This window comes from Ranitomeya variabilis, chromosome 6 (assembly GCF_051348905.1).
Source record: "Ranitomeya variabilis isolate aRanVar5 chromosome 6, aRanVar5.hap1, whole genome shotgun sequence".
Lineage (NCBI taxonomy): Eukaryota > Metazoa > Chordata > Amphibia > Anura > Dendrobatidae > Ranitomeya > Ranitomeya variabilis.
The window spans coordinates 383,895,337-383,913,844 of NC_135237.1; the positions used below are offsets into that span (position 1 = coordinate 383,895,337).

The following is an 18,508-nucleotide window of genomic DNA, read 5'->3' on the forward strand; positions in this document are numbered from 1 at the left end:
AATCAGAGCTAATCTGTTGTGCTCTTGTCCTCTGATCCTGGTTCCTGTTTTTCAAGCTAAGTCTGCTTCTTTGCTTTTTGCTTTTGTTTTGTTTGGTATTTTTGTCCAGCTTGTTCCTATCTGTATCCTGACCTTTGCTGGAAGCTCTAGGGGGCTGGTGTTCTCCCCCCGGACCGTTAGACGGTTCGGGGGTTCTTGAATCTCCAGCGTGGATTTTTATAGGGTTTTTGTTGACCAGATAAGTTATCTTGCTATATTCTGCTATTAGTAAGCTGGCCTCTCTTTGCTGAACCTGGTTCATTTCTGTGTTTGTCATTTCCTCTTACCTCACCGTTATTATTTGTGGGGGGCTTGTATCTTGCTTTGGGGTCCCTTTCTCTGGAGGCAAGAGAGGTCTTTGTTTTCTTCTCCTAGGGGTAGTTAGATTCCCCGGCTGGCGCGAGTCATCTAGCGATCTCCGTAGGCATGATCCCCAGCTACTTCTAGTGTTGGCATTAGGAGTAGCTATTTGGTCAACCCAGTTACCACAGCCCTATGAGCTGGATTTTTGTATCTTGCAGACTTACACGTTCCTCTGAGACCCTGTCCACTGGGGTCATAACAGTATGCCAGGCCAGTATTAAATGTTTAATGCATTGCAGAAGTGGGATTATAAGAAAGAAAATTTTGAGTTTTTTTTTCCCTCTCTCATTTTTTTTTTTTTCTTTTCCCCTTTACCTCAGAGTGGCTTAAGCTTGCTGCAGACATGAATGTCCAGACCTTGATTACAAGTGTGGACCAGCTTGCCGCTCGTGTGCAGGGTATACAAGATTATGTTACCAGAAATCCTAGGTCTGAACCCAAGATTCCGATTCCTGAACTGTTTTCAGGAGACCGATTTAAGTTTAGGAATTTCAGGAATAATTGTAAATTATTTTTGTCCCTGAAACCTTGTTCGTCTGGAGACTCTGCTCAACAAGTAAAAATTGTTATTTCATTCTTACGGGGTGACCCTCAGGATTGGGCTTTTTCGTTGGCGCCAGGAGATCCGGCATTGGCTGATATTGATGCGTTTTTTCTGGCGCTCGGTTTACTTTATGAGGAACCCAATCTTGAGATTCAGGCAGAGAAAGCCTTGCTGGCTATGTCTCAGGGCCAGGACGAGGCTGAGGTGTATTGCCAAAAATTTCGGAAATGGTCCGTGCTGACACATTGGAACGAGTGTGCACTGGCCGCTAATTTTAGAAATGGCCTTTCGGAGGCCATTAAGAATGTTATGGTGGGTTTTCCCATTCCCACAGGTCTGAATGATACCATGTCCCTGGCTATTCAAATTGACCGGCGGTTGCGGGAGCGCAAAACCGCAAATTCCCTCATGTTGTTGTCTGAACAGACACCTGATGTGATGCAATGTGATAGAAAAACCGCAAATTCCCTCATGGTGTTGTCTGAACGGACACCTGATTTGATGCAATGTGATAGAATCCTGACTAGAAATGAGAGGAAAATTCATAGACGCCGGAATGGCTTGTGCTACTACTGTGGTGATTCTACACATGTTATCTCAGCATGCTCCAAACGTATATCTAAGGTTGTTAGTCCTGTCACCGTTGGTAATTTGCATCCTAAGTTTATTCTGTCTGTAACTTTGATTTGCTCACTGTCATCTTATCCTGTCATGGCGTTTGTAGATTCAGGTGCTGCCCTGAGTCTTATGGATCTCTCATTTGCTAAGCGCTGTGGTTTTATTCTTGAACCATTAGAAAATCCTATCCCTCTTAGGGGGATTGATGCTACGCCATTGGCAGAAAATAAGCCGCAGTATTGGACACAGGTTACCATGTGCATGACTCCTGAACACCGCGAGGTGATTCGTTTTCTCGTTCTACATAAAATGCATGATTTGGTTGTTTTGGGGCTGCCATGGTTACAGACCCGTAATCCAGTCCTTGACTGGAAGGCTATGTCAGTGTCTAGTTGGGCCTGTCGTGGTATTCATGAGGATTCCCTGCCTGTGTCTATTGCTTCTTCTACGCCTTCGGAAGTTCCGGAGTACTTGTCTGATTATCAGGATGTCTTTAGCGAGTCCAGGTCCAGTGCATTGCCTCCTCATAGGGAATGTGACTGTGCAATAGATTTGATTCCAGGCAGTAAATTTCCTAAGGGAAGACTGTTTAATCTGTTGATACCTGAACATACCGCTATGCGTTCATATATCAAGGAGTCTCTGGAGAAAGGACACATCCGTCCGTCTTCTTCCCCTCTTGGTGCGGGATTCTTTTTTGTGGCTAAAAAGGACGGATCTTTGAGGCCTTGTATTGACTATCGGCTTTTAAATAAGATCACTGTCAAATTTCAGTATCCTTTGCCGCTGTTGTCTGACTTGTTTGCCCGGATTAAAGGTGCCAAGTGGTTTACCAAGATAGACCTTCGTGGTGCGTACAACCTTGTGCGCATTAAGCAAGGGGATGAATGGAAAACCGCATTCAATACGCCCGAAGGTCATTTTGAGTACTTGGTGATGCCTTTTGGGCTCTCTAATGCCCCTTCAGTTTTTCAGTCCTTTATGCATGACATTTTCCGGAACTATCTGGATAAATTTCTGATCGTTTATCTGGATGATATTCTGGTTTTTTCTGATAATTGGGACTCGCATGTGGAGCAGGTCAGGATGGTCTTTAAAATTTTGCGTGAAAATTCTTTGTTTGTCAAGGGCTCAAAGTGTCTTTTTGGTGTACAGAAGGTTCCCTTTTTGGGGTTCATTTTTTCCCCTTCTGCTGTGGAGATGGACCCAGTCAAGGTCCGAGCTATTCTTGATTGGACTCAGCCCTCGTCAGTTAAGAGTCTTCAGAAGTTCTTGGGTTTCGCTAACTTCTACCGTCGTTTTATCGCTAACTTTTCTAGCATTGTGAAACCTTTGACGGATATGACCAAGAAGGGCTCCGATGTGGTTAATTGGGCTCCTGCTGCCGTGGAGGCTTTCCAGGAGTTGAAATGTCGGTTTACTTCGGCGCCTGTTTTGTGCCAGCCTGATGTCTCGCTTCCCTTTCAAGTTGAGGTGGATGCTTCAGAGATTGGAGCAGGGGCCGTTTTGTCGCAGAGAGGCCCTGGTTGCTCTGTTATGAGACCTTGCGCCTTTTTCTCTAGGAAGTTTTCGCCTGCGGAGCGAAATTATGATGTGGGCAATCGGGAGTTGTTGGCCATGAAATGGGCATTTGAGGAGTGGCGTCATTGGCTCGAGGGTGCTAAGCATCGTGTGGTGGTCTTGACTGATCACAAAAATCTGATGTATCTCGAGTCTGCTAAACGCCTTAATCCGAGACAGGCCCGCTGGTCATTGTTTTTCTCCCGTTTTGACTTTGTTGTCTCGTATTTACCAGGTTCAAAGAATGTGAAGGCCGATGCTCTTTCCAGGAGCTTTGTGCCTGATGCTCCTGGAGTCGCTGAACCTGTTGGTATTCTTAAGGATGGTATTATCTTGTCAGCTATTTCTCCTGATCTGCGACGTGTGTTGCAGAGATTTCAGGCTGATAGGCCTGATTCTTGTCCACCTGACAGACTGTTTGTGCCTGATAAGTGGACCAGCAGAGTCATTTCCGAGGTTCATTCCTCGGTGTTGGCAGGTCACCCAGGAATTTTTGGCACCAGAGATCTGGTGGCCAGATCCTTTTGGTGGCCTTCCTTGTCTAGGGATGTGCGGTCATTTGTACAGTCCTGTGGGACTTGTGCTCGAGCTAAGCCTTGCTGTTCTCGTGCCAGCGGGTTGCTCTTGCCCTTGCCTGTCCCTAAGAGACCTTGGACACATCTCCATGGATTTCATTTCTGATCTTCCGGTGTCTCAGGGCATGTCTGTTATCTGGGTGATATGTGATCGCTTCTCCAAGATGGTCCATTTGGTTCCTTTGCCTAAACTGCCTTCCTCTTCCGATCTGGTTCCTGTGTTTTTCCAGAACGTGGTTCGTTTGCACGGCATCCCTGAGAATATTGTGTCAGACAGAGGATCCCAGTTCGTTTCCAGATTCTGGCGATCCTTTTGTAGTAGGATGGGCATTGACTTGTCGTTTTCGTCTGCTTTCCATCCTCAGACTAATGGACAGACGGAGCGAACTAATCAGACTTTGGAGGCTTATTTGAGGTGTTTTGTCTCTGCTGATCAGGACGATTGGGTGACCTTCTTGCCGTTAGCTGAGTTTGCCCTTAATAATCGGGCTAGTTCCGCCACCTTGGTTTCGCCGTTTTTCTGCAACTCTGGTTTCCACCCTCGTTTTTCTTCGGGTCATGTGGAACCTTCTGACTGCCCTGGGGTGGATTCTGTGGTTGATAGGTTGCAGCGGATCTGGAATCTTGTGGTGGACAACTTGAAGTTGTCACAGGAGAGGGCTCAGCGCTTTGCCAACCGCCGCCGCGGTGTGGGTCCCCGACTACGTGTTGGGGATTTGGTGTGGCTTTCTTCCCGCTTTGTTCCTATGAAGGTTTCCTCTCCCAAATTTAAACCTCGTTTTATTGGTCCTTACAAGATATTGGAAATTCTTAATCCTGTATCCTTTCGCCTGGATCTTCCTGTGTCGTTTGCTATCCACAACGTGTTTCATAGGTCCTTGTTGCGGCGGTACGTTGTGCCTGTGGTTCCTTCTGCTGAGCCTCCTGCTCTGGTGTTGGTTGAGGGCGAGTTGGAGTACGTGGTGGAGAAGATCTTGGATTCTCGTCTCTCCAGGCGGAGGCTTCAGTACCTGGTCAAGTGGAAGGGCTATGGTCAGGAAGATAATTCCTGGGTGGCCGCCTCTGATGTTCATGCGGCCGATTTAGTTCGTGCCTTTCACGCCGCTCATCCTGATCGCCCTGGTGGTCGTGGTGAGGGTTCGGTGACCCCTCACTAAGGGGGGGGTACTGTTGTGATTTTGCTTTTTGCTCCCTCTAGTGGTCATTAGTGATTTGACTCTGGAGCGTCTGTCTTTTCCTATATCCTCACCTGGGCCGTTAGTTCAGGGGCGTTGCTATATAAGCTCCCTGGACCTTCAGTTCTATGCCTGGCATCGTTGAAATCAGAGCTAATCTGTTGTGCTCTTGTCCTCTGATCCTGGTTCCTGTTTTTCAAGCTAAGTCTGCTTCTTTGCTTTTTGCTTTTGTTTTGTTTGGTATTTTTGTCCAGCTTGTTCCTATCTGTATCCTGACCTTTGCTGGAAGCTCTAGGGGGCTGGTGTTCTCCCCCCGGACCGTTAGACAGTTCGGGGGTTCTTGAATCTCCAGCGTGGATTTTTATAGGGTTTTTGTTGACCAGATAAGTTATCTTGCTATATTCTGCTATTAGTAAGCTGGCCTCTCTTTGCTGAACCTGGTTCATTTCTGTGTTTGTCATTTCCTCTTACCTCACCGTTATTATTTGTGGGGGGCTTGTATCTTGCTTTGGGGTCCCTTTCTCTGGAGGCAAGAGAGGTCTTTGTTTTCTTCTCCTAGGGGTAGTTAGATTCTCCAGCTGGCGCGAGTCATCTAGCGATCTCCGTAGGCATGATCCCCGGCTACTTCTAGTGTTGGCATTAGGAGTAGCTATTTGGTCAACCCAGTTACCACAGCCCTATGAGCTGGATTTTTGTATCTTGCAGACTTACACGTTCCTCTGAGACCCTGTCCACTGGGGTCATAACAGGTGAGAGTCTGATGTGTTGGGGTAGAGAGTTACAGAGTATGGGGGAAGCACAGTAGAAGTCTTGTATGCGGTTGTGGGAAAAAGAAATAAGCGGGAAGTAGAGAAGGAGATCTTGAGAGGAACGAAGGTTGCGTGTGGGTAAGTACCGGGCGACCATGTCACAGATGTGCGGAGGAGACAGGTTGTGGATGGCTTTGTATGTCATTGTTAGGGTTTTGAACTGGAGCCTCTGGACAATAGGAAGCCAGTGAAGGGCTTGGCAGAGAGGAGAGGCTGGGGAATAATGGGGAGACAGGAGGATTAGTCAAGCAGCAGAGTGTAGGATGGATTGGAGTGGTGCCAGAGTGCTAGAGGGGAGGCCAGAGAGTAGTAGGTTGCAGTAATCGACGTGGGAGATAAGGGCTTGCACTGGCTTTTTTGTCGTTTCATGGTCAAGTAATGCACAGATCCGGGAAATACTTTTGAGTTTCAGTGGGCAGGAGGAGGCAAGGGCTTGGATATGAAGCTTGAAAGAGAAGGCAGAGTCGAGGATCACCCCAAGGCACCGAGCATGCGAGACTGGGGAAAGTGAGTAGCCATTGACATTGATGGATAGGTCCCATGGGGGGGGCACAGTGAGATATTGAAAGATGATGAATTCTGTTTTGTCCATGTTCAGTTTTAGAAAGCGAGCAGAGAAGAAAGCTGAAATAGCAGACAGACATTGTGGGATTTTGGTCAGTAAGGACGTGAGGTTGGGTCCAGATAGGTAGATCTGCATGTCATCGGCGTAGAGATGAGACTGCAAACTGTAGCATTCTATGAGCTGTCCCAAGCCAAAGGTGTAGATGGAGAAGAGCAGGAACCCTAGGACTGAGCCTTGGGGAACACTGACAGACAAAGGGGCGAGGTGAGGAGGTGGTGTGGGAGAGGGAGACACTGATTGTTTGGTCTGTTAGATATGACGAGATCCAGGATAGGGCCAAGTCTGTGATGCCAAGAGATGAAAGAATCTGTAGCAGGAGGGAATGGTCGACAGTGTCGAAGACAATAGACAGGTCCAGGAGAAGGACAACAGAGTAGTGCTGCTTGCTCTTGGAGGTTAGTAGGTCATTGGTGACTTTAGTTAGGGCAGTTTCAGTTGAGTGATGCGGTCAGAAGCCAGATTGTAACAGAGGGAGCAGGAGGAGAGGTAGGAGGACAGTTCAAAATGGACATGCTGTTCCAGTAGTTTTGGGGCATAAGGGAGAAGAGATATTGGGCGATAGCTATACCCAGAGGATGGGTAGAGGGAGGGCTTTTTGAGGATGGGTATGATCTTGGCATGCTTGAAGGATGAGGGGAAGACACAAGTTGTGAGTGAGAGGTTGAAGAGGTGTGTTAAGGTTGGGATGAAGACTGTGGCAAGGTTAGGGATGAATTGGCACGGGAGCGGGTCAATCGTGCAAGTGGTGAGATGTAATCTTGACAGAAGGGTGGAGAGCTGATCTTCTGTCATGGTAGCGAAGCTGGTTTTGGAGGAACAGGGTTGAGCAGCTAAGAGGGGCATTGTGGGCTGCGGGCCAAAGCTTTCTCTGATCGTTTCAATCTTCTGCTTAAAGAAAGAGGCAAAGTCTTCAGCAGAAATGAGAGGAGAGGGTACTGAGGGACTGAGAAGAGAATTGAAAGTGTTGAAAAGCTGTTTAGTGTTGTGAGACAGAGAGGATATGAGAAATGAGAAGTAAGTTTGTTTTGTGGCAGTGAGTGTGGACTGGCGAGGACTGCTTGTATGCGATGAAGTGCTCAGTAGAGCGGGATCGCTTAAATCTCCGCTCAGCAACCCTGGAAACCCATCTCAGTTCTTTGGTCAGGCTGGCTAGCCAGGGTTGCCTGTTGATTGTACGAGTTTTGCTATGCGTCAGGGGGGTGGTCGAGTCAAGTGTTGCTGTTATTGTGGTGTTATAAAAAGTGGCAGCAGCATCTGTGTCATGAAAGGAAGCTATGTCTGTAAGCAGGAGAAGGGACTCAGAGAGAGATTGTAAATTGAGGTGTTTGAGATTTCTGCGATGGTGAGTGAGTTTGTGGAGTGGGGGTTGCGCACTAGGAGAGGAGAGGGAAGAGAATGTCAGTAGGTTGGGGTCAGACAGGGGGAGAGGTGAGTTAGTGAGATTAGTAAGGGTAACAGAGGCGGGTGAATATAAGGTCCAGCGTGTGGCCATCTTTGTGAGTGGCCTAACAAATAGGCAATCCCTGCATGTGTTGCAGATGTCAAACACTCACGAGACATGCAGCCACGGCGACTCAAACATAGTATTCAAGTAAGCCGAAGATACCCTATTAACACATGGGCATATTCGGATAACACTTTTTCCGAGCACGCTTGCTCATCACCACTCACTGGTCCTCAGGTGTTGAGCTGGCTCAGGAGCTGAGTTCCCTCCACACGTGAAAGACGAAAGCTATATTACATAGCTCATGTTGTCAGTGGGGCTAGAGTACTGGCTGCGGCTTTTAACCATTTAAACGCAAGTGTCAACCTCTGCTAATGGTATATATATGAAACGTGCTGATGTCTGTGTGCACTGGCTCCCATTGACTGATGAATTAATATGACTTCAGAGGACCCCTGTCACTATGATCTTGGTCAACCTGTGAAGCTCAGCTATAGGGTAAGCTCCTTGGAGACCAATATTTTTACTTTATAGTGAAATTCTGTGGTAGGGCTATTCATAGGTACAAGTGACCAAATGATCACAAATTGAAGTAAATAATGTAAAAAAAAAGAGAAAAATGCTAATTTTTAAAACAAAATTTAAACGTTCACATCACTCCCTTTTTCCTCATTAAAAATAAAAAGGGGAAAGTATATATACTGTATATACATATACAGTTGGGGAAATCAGTTTTTGATCCCTTGCTGATTTTGTAATATGAACAGTCTATAATTTTAAGGGTAAGTTAATTTTAACATTGAAAGATAGAATATCAAAAATAAAATCCAGAAAATCACACTGTATAAATTTTATGAATTTATTTGCATTTTGCAGTGAGAAATAAGTATTTGATCCCCTACCAACTATTAAGAGTTCTTGCTCCTACAGACCAGTTAGACGTTCCTAATCAACTTGTCACCTGCATTAAAGACAGCTGTCTTTCATAGTCACCTTTATAAAAGACTCCTCTCCACAGACTCAATCAGTCAGACTCTAACCTTTACAACATGGGCAAGACCAAAGAGCTTTATAAGGATGTCAGGGACAAGATCATAGCCCTGTACAAAGCTGGAATGGGCTACAAAAACATAAGTAAGACGCTGGGTGAGAAGGAGACAACCCTTGGTGCAATAGTAAGAAAATGGAAGAAGTACAAAATGACTGTCAATCGACATCGATCTAGGGCACCATGCAAAATCTCACCTTGTGGGGTATCCTTGATCCTGAGGAAGGTGAGAGATCAGCATAAAAACTACTTGGGGGGAACTTGTTACCCCCTTCACCCCCAGAGCTTTTTTAGTTTTTTCATTTTTCGCTCCCCTCCTTCCCAGAGCCATAACTTTTTTATTTTTCCATCAATCTGGCCATGTGAGGGCTTATTTTTTGCGGGACGAGATGTACTTTTGAACGATACCATTGGTTTTACCATGCTGTTTAACAGAAAACGGGAAAAAAATTCCAAGTGCGATGAAAGTGCAAAAAAAGTGCAATCTCACATTTGTTTTTTGTTTGGCTTTTTTGCTAGGTTCACCAAATGCTAAAACTAACCTGCCATTATGATTTTCCAGGACATTACGAGTTCATAGACACCAAACATGTCTAGGTTCTCTTTAAGTGTAAAAAAAAAATCCAAAATTTGCTAAAAAAAAAAAAAATGGCGCCATTTTCTGATACCCATAGCGTCTCCAATTTTCGTGATCTGGGGTCGGGTGCGAGCCTATTTTTTGCATGCAGAGCTGGCGTTTTTAATGATACCATTTTGGTGTAGATACGTTCTTTTGATCGCCCGTTATTGCATTTTAATGCAATGTTGCGGCGACCAAAAAATCGTAATTTTGGCGTTTTGATTTTTTCCTCGCTACGCCATTTAGCGATCAGGTTAATCCTTTGTTTTTATTGATAGATCGGGCGATTCTGAAAGCGGCAATACCAAAAAATATGTGTAGGTTTGATTTTTTTTTTTATTGTTTTATTTTGATTGGGGCGAAAGGGGGGTGATTTGAACTTTTATATATTTTTTATTTTTTTATATTTTTAAACACTTTTTTAAATTTTTTTGGCATGCTTCAATAGCCTCCATAGGAGGCTAGAAGCATGCACTACACGATCGCCTCTGCTACATAGAGGTGAAGCACAGATCACCTCTATGTAGCAGAAATTCAGGGTTGCTTTGAAGGCCGACCACAGGGTGGCGCTCAAAGCAATCGGCCATCAACAACCATAGAGGTCTCAAGGAGATCTCTGGTGGTTATGGCAATGCACCGATGACCCCCGATCATGTGACGGGTCAGCGGTGCGAGCACTTCCGGCCGCGCAGTCGGGAGCGCTAGTTAAATGCTGCTGTCAGAGTTTGACAGTGGCATTTAACTGGTTAATGGGAAGGGTGGATCGTTATTACGCTCGCGCTCATTGTGCGCACATGTCAGCTGTACAAAACAGCTGACATATCGTGGCTTTGAGGTGGGCTCACCGCCGGAGCCCACCTCAAAGCGGGGGTTCTGCCAGCTGACGTACTATTCCGTCAGCTGGCAGAAAGGTGTTAATGATCTCAAGGCAGCTGGGACCACAGTAACCAAGAAAACCATTGGTAACACATTATGCCATAAAGGCTTAACCCCTTTCTGCCTTCGGATGGAATAGTACATCCGAAGGCAGATCCCTTGCTTTGATGCAGGGCTCCGGTGGTGACAAAGCCGGGACATGTCAGCTGTTTTGTACAGCTGACAGGTGCCCACAATAGCAATCGCGATTCCACCCGCCGCTATTAACTAGTTAAATGTCGCTGTCAAACCCTGACAGTGGCATTTAACAAGCGCTTCCAGCCATCGGGCCAGAAATGCACGCACCGTTGACCCCCGTCACGTGATCGGGGGTCATCGTTGCATTGGCATAACAACCAGAGGTCCCCTGAAGACCTCTATGATTGTTCATGCCAGATTGCTGTGAGCGCCACCCTGTGGTCAGCACTCATGGAGCATCGCTCCTATGTAGCAGAGCCGATCAGGCTATGCCAGCTTCTAGGCTATTGAAGTATGGCAAAAGTAAAAAAAAGTTTAAAAAAATATGAAAAAAAAAAAAAAAAAATAACAGTTCAAATCACCCCCCTTTCGCCCCATTCAAAATAAAATAATAATAAAAAAATTAAAAAGGATTAACCTGATCGCTAAATAGTGTAACGAGAAAAAAAATTCCAAACGACAGAATTACGCTTTTTGGTCACCACATCATTGCATTAAAATGCAATAACAGGCGATCAAAAGAACATATCTGCACCTAAATGGTATTAAAAATGACAGCTCGGCGCGCAAAAAATAAGCCCTCACCCAATCCGAGATCCTGAAAAATGGAGATGCTATGGGTCTCGGAAAATTGCCAAAAATTTTTTAGCAAAGTTTGGAATTTTTTTCCACCACTTAGATAAAACATAATATTAATGGCAGGTCAGTTTTAGCATTTAGTGAACCTAGCAAAAAAGCCAAACAAAAAACAAGTGTGGGATTGCACTTTTTTTGCAGTTTCACCACACTTGGAATTGTTTTCCCGTATTCTAGTACACTACATGGTAAAACCAATGGTGTTCAAAAGTACAACTCGTACTGCAAAAAATAAGCCCTCACATGGCCATATTAATGAAAAAATAAAAAAGTTATGGCTCTGGGAAGGAGGGGAGTGAAAAACGAAAGCGCAAAACCGAAAAAAGCTCCGGGCATTAAGGGGTTTAAATCCTGCATTGACCGCAAGGTCCCCCTGCTCAAGAAGGCACAAGTGCAGCCCCGTCTGAAGTTTGCCAATGAAAACCTGGATGATTCTGTGAGTGATTGGGAGAAGGTGCTGTGGTCAGATGAGACAAAAAATGAGGTTTTTAGCATTAACTTAACTTGCCGTGTTTGGAGGAAGAGAAATGCTGCCTATGATCCAAAGAACACCATCCACACTTTCAAGCATGAAGGTGGAAACATTTTGTTTTGGGGGTGTTTCTCTGCTAAGGGCACAGGACTACTTCACCACATCAATGGGAGAATAGATGGAGCCATGTACCATAAACTCTTGAGTGACAACCTCCTTCCCTCCGCCAGGACATTTAAAAATGGGTCGTGGCTGGGTCTTCCAGCAAGACAATGACCCAAAACATACAGCCAAGGCAACAAAGGAGTTGCTCAAAAAGAAGCACATTAAGGTCATGGAGTGGCCTAGCCAGTCTCCAGACCTTAATCTCATAGAAAACTTATGGAGGGAGATGAAGCTCTTAGTTGCCAAGCGACAGCCTCAAAATCTTAATGATTTAGAGATGATCTGCAAAGAGGAGGGGACCAAAATTCCTTCCGACACATGTGCAGACCTCATCATCAACTACAAAAAACATCTGACTGCTGTGCTTGCCAACAAGGGTTTTGCCACCAAGTATTGTTTGCCAGAGGGATCAAATACTTATTTCTCCCTGCAAAATGCATATAAATTTATATAATGTGATTTTCTGGATTTCATTTTTGACATTCTATCTATCTCTCACTGTTAAAATTAACCTACCCTCAAAATTATAGACTGTTCATATCTTTGACAGCGGGCAAACTTACAAAATCAGCAAATGATCAAATACTTATTTCCTCCACTGTATATATATATATATATATATATATATATATATATATATATATATATACGGTATATATATATATTGTGGGAATATAGCTCAGCAGGGATCTTTGCTTTGGCCCAAGCAGGTGGCTATGGAGTCACAATGGACAATAGCAGGCTGGTGAGTTCTACACAGATATGTGCCAGGCGTATTTATTGTGCACACTTGTCATACAAAACATGAAATAAAATGTCTAAGGCCGTCTGGCCACTAACTAACAATAAGGTTCTAACTACAAAATAAACCTACACAACAACAAAGAAGTTCATGCAGTCTTAGGGTATGTTTCCACGGTCAGGATGGCCGGCGGTATCGCCGTAGCGGCGAAGCCGCTCGGCGCTAAGCCCCGCCCCCTTTCTGGGACGCGATCATGCCGGATGTGTTAACTCTTCACATCCGGGATGATCGCTCTCTCCCATAGGGCCCTGTGATATGCCTTGCGGGGACGCTGCGTCCCCGCAAGGTGTACGGACATGCTGCGATCTGAAAAGACGCGCAGCATGTCCGGAGTCGCAGGGCCGCCGCGTGCGGGTTTCCACGCATAGTGGAGACGGGATTTCATAAAATCCCCTCCACTATGCTGGAACATCTGGACGCTGCTTGTTTGACGCTGCAGCTCTGCGCAGCGTCAAACAAGTAGCGTTTCCTGACCGTGGAAACATACCCTTACTGTGTCAGCTCTCCCAGACCAGCAGATCAGACTGAGATCCCAGCAGCTCTTGATTATATCAGCTGAAGCAGTCAGGAGACCAAAACCTGGATTGTATGTGTGGAGGGGAAGCACCAGTCCTTTCCACGCTGATTATTAAAGAAACCAGGACCGGATTACAGTGAAATAAACAGCTTCACAATCAATACTGGGAGACATATGAAATGAAACGGGGAGAAACATCTGTTTTCTAGTACTTCTCCCCTTGGCACCTCACACACCCCCTTCCTCTGTTCAAGCCCGTAGGGTCGGACACAACGAGTTGCCAAGCAGTGCGTTCTAGACAACGCATCTGCATTCCCGTGTGCTGCACCTGCCCTGTTCTCAACGGAAAATTTAAAAGGTTGCAATGCTAAGAACCAGCGTGTCACCCTCGCATTGCCCTCTTTTGCCCGGGACATCCACGTTAGGGGTGAATGGTCCGTCACTAGCCTAAATTGGCGACCTAGCAAATAATAGTGTAAGGTGTATAGGGCCCATTTTACAGCCAGGGCTTCCCGCTCAACCACACTGTAATTCTTTTCTGCCCTCGTAAGCTTTCTACTTAGATAGCCCACTGGGTGTTCTTCGCCATTCACTTCCTGCGACAACACTGCACCGAGACCAACACCAGAGGCATCCATTTGGACAATAAACTCCCGTTTAAAGTCAGGGGCAACCAACACTGGTTGGTCACAGAGGACCGTTTTCAAATGTTGAAAGGCCTCCTCTGCTTCTGCGTTCCACTTTATTGTGATAGATTTCGACCCCTTGGTAAGATCTGTGAGAGGGGCCGCGATGGTGGCAAAATGTTTGATGAACCGCCTATAATAACCGACGATCCCTAAAAAAGCTCCAACTTGTTTTTTGGTGACCGGTCGTGGCCAATTCCGAATAGCGTCCACCTTATTGGTCTGTGGCTTTACTACTCCTCGCCCTATGCTATATCCCAGAAAGCGAGCCTCTTCCAATCCCAAGGTACATTTCTTGGGATTGGCAGTCAACCCAGCAGTTTTTACCGAGTCCAAAACGGCTTGTACTTTTGGTAAATGTGTGTCCCAGTCATCACAAAAGACAATGATATCGTCCAAGTATGCAGACGCATACAGGACATGGGGTTTTAGGACAATATCCATTAGACGTTGGAAGGTGGCTGCGGCACCATGCAACCCAAATGGCATATCACGGTACTGGAACAGTCCCTGGGGCGTGACAAAGGCAGTTTTTTCTTTGGCTGAATCCGTGAGGGGAATCTGCCAATAACCTTTTGTTAAGTCAATAGTGGATATGTACCTGGCCGTACTCAGTCTCTCTATAAGTTCATCAACCCTCGGCATCGGGTAGGCATTGAATTTCGATACCTCATTTAATTTCCGAAAATCATTACAAAATCGAATAGTCCCATCGGGTTTGGGCACCAATACGATTGGGCTAGCCCAACCACTCCGGGACTCCTCAATGACTCCAAGCTCTAACATTTTCTCAACTTCCTGGGCAATGGCTTGTCTCCGAGCCTCTGCAATTCAATATGGTTTTAGCCGTACCCGCGCCTGTGGATCAGTAACAATGTCATGTTTAATTAAGTGAGTACGGCCAGGAAGTTCTGAGAAAACCTCTGCGTTTTTCTGTATGAATTCCTTGGTCTCTCGTTTTTGACTTTCGGACAGTGTCTCTGCAATACCCACTTCTGGCAGTGTTACCTGGGGGTCATTTACCATAGATGGTGGTGCCCTTCGAGGTCCATCATCAAGGGCAGCTCCTGCCATTAGACTCTCCCTGTCCCGCCAGGTCTTAAGCAAGTTTATGTGGTAGATTTGTTCGGTTTTTCTCTTGTCTGGTTGATGTATCTTATAATTCACCTCACCTATTCTGTCCAACACCTCGTATGGGCCCTGCCACTTTGCAAGAAATTTATTTTCTACAGTAGGTACTAATACTAACACCCTGTCTCCGGGTTGAAAGACTCGTGTTCTAGCCGCCGGTTGTATACCGTGCTTTGGGCATGTTGTGCACGTTCTAAACATTCCTTAATTATTGGCATGACTGCCTCAATTCTATCTTGCATAAGCATTACGTGTTCAATTACACTACGATAAGGAGTCACCTCTTGTTCCCAAGTCTCTTTAGCAATATCAAACAGGCCTCTAGGACATCGCCCATAAACTAACTCAAAAGGCGAAAAGCCTGTGGAGGATTGGGGTACTTCAGGTATAGCGAACAGGAGATATGGAAGGAGAGCATCCCAATCCCTCCCGTCCTTATCTTCCACCCTTTTCAACATTCCCTTCAGGGTTTTATTAAATCGCTCCACCAATCCGTCAGTCTGAGGGTGATATACTGAAGTACGCAAGTGGGAGATTTTTAGTAGTTTACATAAGTCCTTAAGTATACGAGACATAAAGGGGGTCCCCTGATCCGTTAGTATTTCCTTCGGAATGCCGGTGCGAGAAAACATATTAACAAGCTCCTTTGAAATTGCTTTCGCATTGGCATTCCGCAGGGGTACTGCTTCAGGGTAACGAGTGGCATAATCTAGTACTACCAAAATGTACTGATGACCCCTGGCAGATTTAACTAATGGACCAACTATATCCATTGCTATCTTCTCGAAGGGCACCTCTATTATTGGTAAGGGCACAAGGGGGCTTCTAAAATGTGACATAGGTGCGGTCAATTGACACGTAGGACAGGACTGACAATACTGGGTCATGTCTCCCCCTAGACCCGGCCAAAAGAAACGTTACATAATACGGTGTTTTGTTTTTTCTCCAGCCAGGTGTCCCCCCAAGGGATGTTTATGGGCCAGTTCCAAAACTACCTGGTGGAAGAACTTGGGCACCACTAGTTGCTCTACCACCACTCCTCGTACTTTGTCTATGTGATACAGCATACCTTGTTGCACCGCCACATGTGGGAACTCATTTTGAGCCCCTGGGTACAATGGTCTTCCCTCAGAGACCTTTACATTTTCCCATGCCCTTGCCAGAGTAGGATCTTGGAGCTGAGCGGTCCCGAACTTACCACGGGCCACCTCAAGACCTGGCATTTCTATAGCTTCCCCTAGTTCATCTGCCTCGCCTGCATATACAGCCAGAGGAGTCTACAGATCTGGGAGTTTCCTCTGAGATGGGCCCCCCTTCATCTTGCTGCAATGGCTCAGGGGCTAGCCCCACGGCACCGTCCTCAACTAGAGTGTCCATGCCATTTTTAAGGCTCCACAAGTCCCAAAATAAGGGAAAGTCTCTCCCTAATATTACGTCATGTCCCATAGACTTTAGGACTGCCGCTTGATGTCTTTTGGTTCCTACTGGCGTGGCAAGGGTGACCCAGGCAGTGGGGTAGTTTTTTATATCGCCATGAATGCCCACGGTTAAGTTTGTTAGGGCTCTAGGGTCCACCAAACTGACATGTACCAGAGTTACTTGACTGCTGGAATCCAAGACGACATTCACACTATGGCCGTCGACCTCAAGGCACCACACGTGTCGTTCATTTCCTGTGAGGACCTCTGCAACACAGACTGACTGTACATATAACGAAAGTCACCTCATAGCATTACAGTCCATTGGCTCTGTAGTCATTAGGCAGTTAGCTGCTACATGGCCAAGCCCGCGACATCACCAACACTGTATAGGTCCTTGCCTCCTCGCCGGGGACCCCAGATAGGGTCTGCTGGCTTGCTGTGAGACCGTACCGCCTACATAGTCCTTTATGGGTCTGCTAGCCTTCATTGCAACATTCTCTTCTTTTGAAGACGAAGTAGGTTTCGCAGGATTTTCTGGCGATTTCTTGGGAGCCCAGCGAGGTGATAATGTCCCTTGGAGTAGGTTTTCAGAAGCATTGTAGCGTTCGACCATATTCACCAACTGGTCAGCTGTAGATTGGTCACCCTGTCCAACCCACCTCTGTATCTTAGCGGGTAAGGACCGCAGGTACTTGTCTAGAACAACACGTTCCACCATCTGTGCGGATGTCAAAGTCTCTGGTTGCAGCCATTTTTTTACTAGATGGACGAGATCATGCATTTGTGAGCGGGCTGGCTGATGCTCCTCAAAAGTCCATAAATGTACCCTCTGTGCTCGTACATATGTGTTTACTCCCAGCCTCACCAGGATTTCGCCTTTTAATTTGGTATAGTCCATAGCATCCACTCCACTTAGATCGTAATAGGCCTTTTGAGGATCTCTGCTCAGAAATGGAGCAACCACTTCAGCCCATCTGTCCACCGGTAAATGCTCACGTTCTGCATTACGTTCAAATACGGTGAGATACGCTTCCACATCATCGTCAGCAGTCATTTTAAGCAGAGTCTTTTGTACAGCTTTCTGTGCACTAGCAACACTTTGTGCACGATCCCCCTTATCTCTGGGCTGTCGAACCAAAGCCTGCTTTATTGCATTCAACTGCTCTTGCTGAATCTGGTTTTGCTGGTCCAGGGCTTGCTGGAAGTAAGTATTGGTCTGCTGTTGTTGAACATTTGCCTGCAATAACTGTTTCACTAGTTCCTCCATATTACTGGACTCTTGGCTCTTCAAAAGCACCGGAGCTTTCAGCCAGGACATGCACAGAGTGCTTTCTCTGCAGACACAGTCCAGTAGCCACAATTGCCAGCATTCGAAACACCATTTGTGGGAATATAGCTCAGGGATCTTTGCTTTGGCCCAAGCAGGTGGCTATGGAGTCACAATGGACAATAGCAGGCTGGTGAGTTCCACACAGATATGTGCCAGGGGTATTTATTGTGCACACTTGTCATACAAAACATGAAATAAAATGTCTAAGGCCGTCTGGCCACTAACTAACAATAAGGTTCTAACTACAAAATAAACCTACACAACAACAAAGAAGTTCATGCAGTCTTACTGTGTCAGCTCTCCCAGACCAGCAGATCAGACTGAGATCCCAGCAGCTCCTGATTATATCAGCTGAAGCAGTCAGGAGACCAAAACCTGGATTGTATGTGTGGAGGGGAAGCACCAGTCCTTTCCACGCTGATCATTAAAGAAACCAGGACCGGATTACAGTGAAATAAACAGCTTCACAATCAATACTGGGAGACATATGAAATGAAACGGGGAGAAACATATCTGTTTTCTAGTATTTCTCCCCTTGGCACCTCACAATATATATATACATACATGTGAATTCAAAATATCCACTTAGGAAGCAACACTGTTTGACAATCAATTTCACATGCTGTTGTGCAAATGGAATAGACAACAGATGGAAATTATTGGCAATTATCAAGACACACTCAATAAAGGAGTGGTTCTGCAGGTGGGAACCACAGACCACATCTCAGTACCAATGCTTTCTGGATGATGTTTTTTTCACTTTTGAATGTTGGTTGTGCTTTCACACTCATGGTAGCATGGGATGGACTCTACAAC

General features: G+C 45.9%; 1 protein-coding gene across 3 annotated transcripts in view; it reads right to left on the minus strand.

Moving 5' to 3' along the window:
• The window catches only part of C6H18orf63 (chromosome 6 C18orf63 homolog), a 570,510-nt gene that overhangs the window by 3,452 nt on the left and 548,550 nt on the right, over positions 1 to 18,508 (minus strand). The gene's annotated exons all lie outside the window — the stretch shown is intronic.